Below are 6,796 nucleotides of genomic sequence, written 5' to 3' on the forward strand. Positions count from 1 at the left end.
AGAACAAGTACAGTGACAGAAACTGCTGGAGGCAAAGCCGCACCAGCAACTTAAAAATAAAGGCTGTCAGTACTCGAGTTAATCACCACGACACAAAAGAGATGTGGCTTTTCTGATGAACAGTAATAAAAATATAATTAGATTCGGATTAGCGGGTTCAACTCTGGAAAGAAACTGAAAGATTTGCCACGAAATAAAAAATATATGCTGGATGTGGCATGCATTATTAATATAATTATTATATATTTATTATTTTCTGATCTCGATGCCTCTATAAACCCTTTTTTTTCTTTCACACTTCCTCATGCACTGGTCCAAGAGCCTCGATTAAAGGGGTTTCTATTTAAATAAACACGTTTTTATTAAACTTTTATAAGAGCTCAGTAAAGATGCGTGCAGTGTAGGTGTCTGTGCCGGCTCATTATCATTAATGGAAGATGCTTTTTGTTCTCTGACAACGGGCCTGTCTAAACAGGCGCCAGGGACGTCTGAAACTTTTTTCCCCCTTTTTTTGAGGGGGGTATTATCACGCTTTAACCATTCCTGATATAAACGTCATTTAAGCTAACGCCCCGTTCACATGTAAATGGCATAATTGGGGCTACTGGTTTCGATTGGGGTCACATTTGCATCACAAATCGGCGTTAGTGTTTGTTGCTGCTTCGGCCGAGAGATTTGAGGTTTTCGCTGCGAGGAAAGGGGGATTGCTTTCTGGAGGAATCCGAGGAAGTCGTCTGGCTCCAGAGGTCATGAAGACAGGCTTTCTGCAGGGTACGACTCCGCACTTTTTTGTGCTACTTTATCCCAAATTGTGATGGAATTAGAAAAACTGGTGCCTATACTTTATTCCTTGGATCCAATTCAACATAGAATAGTGCAATGAAAGAAGAGATTGTTTTAAGAAGCACGCGTTTTATCAAATGTCACAGTGAAGCACGATTAGTGGAGGCAATTAGGCACGAGTAATGATTTAGATTACCTGTAATCTGCAGGTGGAGCTGATGTTAAGCTAGTTTTGTTGTAAGTTTAATGTAGACTTGTTATTTCACAAGGAATGCTTCCCTCTAAAATGCAGCACAGAATAAGTCAAAAGAAGCCTATGTACTCCAACCTGAAGTACACACTATATTTTAGGTACTCTCCAGCTGTACTTTATGTAGGATTTAACCTGAAACCCCAAGAGAGACACACACCTCATCCTCAACCTCAGCAGGTTAAAAAAGCGCAAAAGTACTCAGTGTGCCGACGACCTGATCCAAGTCAGCTTCTAATGACAGATACACCACCTCTCATCAAGCTGTCATGTCCACCACCTTCACCAGTAAACTTTCAGCTGTGAGGTTTCCACATCCTGAGCCCTGTCAGCTCTGTGTGTTCAGTGGAAAGTGCGTCACACAGAAGAAGTCCAGTAAGGCCAGAGAGGAAATGTGTTTTTAGTGGCAGCGCAGCAGCCGGCCTGATGTCTGAACCCGTGACCGCTGTTGTTGACCCTTGCTCTGCGCCGCGAGCCTTTTCTGCTTTGCTACTAGTGAGAGTGAGAGCAATCTCACTTCCTCTCTTACTCAGCTACCTTTACTGCCCTGTAATGCCTGATAGATTACATTTAGGCAATTACCAAAGAACTCAAAGTTGTTAGAGACATTGCTTAAAATCTTCTTGCACCACTATGTTTAAATTCAGAAACCTTATGCAAGGTTTGTCACTCTGTGAAAGCCCACATATGAAAAAAAAAAACAACAGGCTGTCTCAACAGTATATTACACCAGTGCCATTTGAACTTTAACTTTTCATGACCTGATTCTGAGCGTTTGTCTTTAGCATTTTACTACATGCTTTTGTCTCACTTAACGGGAGCGGTATTAATATTTGCCTTCTTTCTAAGAGAAAGATTGGATCTCACTTGTTTAACTTGTAAAAACAAAGAGGCTAAATATTTGTGTTTTTATGGCATTTTTGTGGCTTATTATTTACTGGTGTGTTGCAGTGACTTCGACATACTTTATATATGTCTCATAAATGTCAACAGATTCCTTTCAGGACACTTGAACAGGAGGAGTCTGGGATGAAACATCAGGTTTTTCTACCCACTGAGCCACAGCTGCTGATTTTATGTTTATACAAGCTCTTGCTCAAGGTTTGTATTTATAAAAAAAAAAAAAAGGTGAAAAAGACAAGAAGGTTAATTTGGCTCGTTTAATTATCTGTAAATAGCCCTGAATTTGTACTGTATCTATTAAATAACCTGTATCTGAAGCCTTTTACAGACTTACTGATTCTCACAGTGCACATTTTAGATACTTTGTTTCAACTAGCACCGCTTAATAGAAAATCTTTGACTCAACGACGCTGCACCTGGCGGATTCAAAACCAAGCCAAACATGACCGAAACGTTTATACGCGAGCAGCCCATACCCACGTTAAACTTCACTCAGCGTGCACTGGTCTGTGAAGCAGAGCAAATTGATGTGAAAGGCAACAAAAGTAGTTGGCATGTCTTGTGGGAATACAACATTTAGGAGACGGGTTTGTATTTCGTTCTGAGCTGTCGCTTCCTGTGGAGAAGTGTGCATACCCGAGGAGAGAATTTCATTTGAGCGCACCGGGCAAATACTCATGCTGGACGTACGATGGGCGGGACACTCTTATGACTGCAGCAGCCCACGTAAAAACATCTCTCAGGTTGCACTCAAAGATTTGTAACAAGTTCATAAAGAACTGGTACTCAGTTGATCCCTGTGGGGAAAATTACCCCCACTCTACAGAGGTCAGGAGTAAAAAAGGAAAAGGAAACAAATATCTTGGTTTCAGTGCACTTCTCAGTAAAAGCGCTGTCTCTCTTGGAGTCAAAGACTGCACCTTCAGCTCTTACTGCAGAAGAGGAACCACTAAAGTCATCATATGGCAGGATTAAGTATAGATTAGTACAATTTCCAGCGAAGCCTCTTTCCCTGAACTGAAATTTACACAATAGTTTTACAATTGGGCAACAATGTAATTTCACAATTGTTCAAACTATTACTGTTGCTGTCTTATCTGTGCTGTGAGGTGATCAACTTATCAACAGGCTGTCATGTTGCTCAGGAATAATGAAGCTGCTGACATGTTGTTGCATTAACAGCGGCAGTCGTTCTGTAAAATCTATTCTTTTCTCTTAGAACTTTTCTCAACAAAACATGTTGAGAATGTTAAGCATCCTCTTTTGTTTTTGTCCAAGATGCTCTTCAGGACTTTGTGTAAAATAAAGACGAGCTATTTCTAAAGAGAACCTCCCATCCCTGTGCAGCCAAAGATGGAGAGATCAAACGAACTACAAAGTGCAGTTTCACAGAGAGAAAGCACAAAAGAAGAACGAGACAATGCTGTTCTGCGAGAACATGCTCGACCTCAGCAGAATAGTACTGTACACATCCTGTCCGCGTCCAGTATTTCTTTGAGTGTGGAAAGGCAGATAACTTTACGGGTCTCTGAAAATGCCAAGTTTCTGACAGAATACAAATGGGAATGTTAAAAACACCAAGCATGAGGTTTATTAGCTCATCACGCTGATGTATGCCTCATGTTCTCCATGATGAAACTTCATGTTGTCACTGCCGAAATTGGTTTTGGGCCGTTTAACTTAGTGACATGAGTACAGCCGTGCATCGTGTTTATGTCACGTCTGCAAGTGCTTCATCACCCGCGCTGAGGATCTGCCTCACTGCGTTAACTTTCATGGAAAAACAGCGTGTAAGTGTGAGAGAGAGGACTTGGCGGGCCCGCTCCGACATCCCAACTGGGCGAGAGGCAGCGAGAGTTTGAGAGTGAGTTGGATCCTGCTCTGTGCTTATATACCCCGGTTATTTTTAACCACCCACCCCCTTGCTTATTACAGCGTTTCCCCCCTCCGAACACTCAGGAAGCACGTTTGGCTCCTTTTCCTGCTCACATGCGGCCAGATTCAAACAGAATCAAAGAATGATAGCATTGAGGCTCGCCGTCCCCACTGCTGGAAAAAAAAATGTAGGGGGATGTGGACAAGGTGGGGGGATGGGGTTTCGGAGGGGGAGTGGGGGGGGGTGTTAAGCAGAAAAGGTTGGCACACGCCAGTGGCATGACATTCTCAGAGCTGGCTCCAATCCTACACTAATTTCAGACACCGTCAAACATTTGTTAGAAAAGTCAGCCCAGAGACAGTCCTGGACTGTAGCTGCTGAGGGCCTTCAACAAGTTTGCTTTGTTGAATTAGCTGAATTTCACAGCAACACTTAACTGTCACCATTCAGAGCTGTCAGTACCTTTGTAGATCATTTTCATTTCTTCCTTTTAACAATGTGTTGCATGACATTGCCTAAGTGTTATATTGTTAAGTAACTAAGTTGATACTAAAGATTAAAGATTATTGACCTTTACCACATGCTCTTTTGTTTTTGTTATCTTTGGCTTTTTAAAAAAAATGCAGTTCACTAGTGAAGACTTTTATTTAAAAAAAAAAAAAAAAAAAGCTTCATGAATATCAATTGCATTCAGTTGTACACCTACAAACAGAGAAAACCAGTTAAACCAACCAAAGCCGATCAAGACAGCCTGAATGAATGTGAGATCCAGAGCAGGATTAGTCGCATTCGACCGCATTAGCGTAACGTCGGTTCATTTAATAAACTGCCGTGTCAGTTACAATGTTGAAAACTTGTAGACAAAGGTGCAATAAGCTCCTCTTTTTGTTCTCGACTCTATCTGGCTAATAAACCTGTTTGTCGTCTCTGCTCACAGAGAAACAAAGACCACATGCTGGCCCCCGCTGCGCTCCACAGCACCTCTGCATTAAAACAGCCGGCGACTGGCTTCCACAGAGCCCAAACATGTGTCCCAACAACCAGTGCAGCTTTCAGCAAGTGTTATGGAAACCCACCTTTTAAAAATATGCAGCACACTCGGGCTAACATGGCAGGAATACTGGCTACATGTGGATATAATTGAGCCAGTAGAGCACAGAGGGGATGGGCCCCAATTTATTAGCTGTTAACACCAGGAATCATACTGGTCCAACTCGTCACACCACACACACATGGCTTCACAGACAGTAAAAATGTTGTTTTTTTCATTCTTTCTCTCTCAAAAGGTGCAAAGAAAGGTGCTTTTTATTTGATAAATGAGAATGAGAATGAAGTGGGCCACTCCAAAAGGCACTGAAACACTTTCACATACCCTGTGGACACATAACAATTCAAAGTGCTGCTTATTGTATTACACAAGCACTGAAAGGCATAATCCACCTTTGAAAAAAATACACTTATTAGCTCTCTTGCTTAGAGTTAGATGAGATTCATACCACTCTACTCAAAACTTGGCATTTTTTCAATGTGCTGGACAATTTTCTCAAGGGGCCACATGAAAAACTGGGACTGTTGTGGAGGGTCACATGAATAATAAATTCACTTCTCCTTCATATTAATGTAATCTCCTCATACTCTGGTACTGGTAAGAGCAAATATTACAATTAACTCCTAATTGTGGACTGCCCACCTCTGACCTCTTCTTCTTCCACCCTTTCTTTACAGCAGAAATAAAGGCTTTTATTTCCTGATACGGTCTTTAAGGTTAATTTCCCCCTTTGTGGCCACTGTAAGGATTGTGAATTTTTATATAACTACCACATTAAAATTGTATTGAGGGTTAAAGTTATGAATGATTAAGCCACTTTCATTGGTGACAAAGGTGGCTACAGATGCTAGCTGCCTGCTAATTGTAGTCTGTTTGTGCGTTGAAGCCTCGTGTTTTTTAGACAAGTTATGGTTTGATGTGCGGTTTTAATGTCGTTATATGTTAATTCATTCATTCAATAAGGTCACTTAGGGCTTGCAAAAAGCAAATAAACATAATTCCTGAAAGGTCACACATGTCTTTTAAAGTCACGTACTGACTTTGTATGATGTGCGAATGGTATTCATTAATAATCCACTGTGCCGGCATAGAAGGCATTGTGCTTTTTCTGTTCTGTTTGCACTAATTTGTAACCCGACTAGTGTCAGCAGGTTAACTCAACTGCTCGATCAAGCCTTTGGTTATGATGACACTGCTGAAAACTGGGGTAGGCCTGTGCTTTCCCCCCGCTATAGTTCCACAACTTCAGACCTGTGCACATTTGAACATGCCGCACTAAACTGTGCCAGCTGTTTAAATAACATATCCATGGCCTCGACACAGGTTCCCCATTGAAGGCACGCTCGGCTTGATTGAGTGATCGAGCCTGCAGTGCGCTTTATAGTGTGCACACTTCAAAATGGCGACATTTGTGGAAAGCCTAATAAAAACATTCCAGGAATAAGGTATGCGCCAGGTATTTCCTCTCCTACACCTTACCATTCCTTAAGTGCACTCGTCTGTTTTCACAGAACCGCACTGTTTCAGTGAGTGGACACAGATCCTGTACTTGTGAATGGAGTTGTGTTTTTGCTCAATGGATGACACTAAAAATGCGGCTCCCTTAAAAAGCAAAAGATTTGTGCTCTTTGAGCCAAATTTTTGGGAGCTGATTCCTCAGTCCTTTGAGAAACGGATGAGGTTGTAAAACGAATGGAACGCTGTGAGTGGGCGTCATAATGTATGAAATCCAGAATGACAGGAATGCATTAGCTATCAGTGTCATGGAAAATGGTGACAAACTCACATCGGAGGGTGTTAAAAAGGTCAGGCTGAGTGTCAGTAGAATACGGCAAGATTGCATCAGGGTTACATGACAAAATGTACTATATATGAAAATTTCTCAACTCAGGGTTACGCAATACTTCAAATGCATTTTGAATTTCCTACCTTACTC

This window comes from Oreochromis niloticus, linkage group LG18, assembly GCF_001858045.2.
Source record: "Oreochromis niloticus isolate F11D_XX linkage group LG18, O_niloticus_UMD_NMBU, whole genome shotgun sequence".
Lineage (NCBI taxonomy): Eukaryota > Metazoa > Chordata > Actinopteri > Cichliformes > Cichlidae > Oreochromis > Oreochromis niloticus.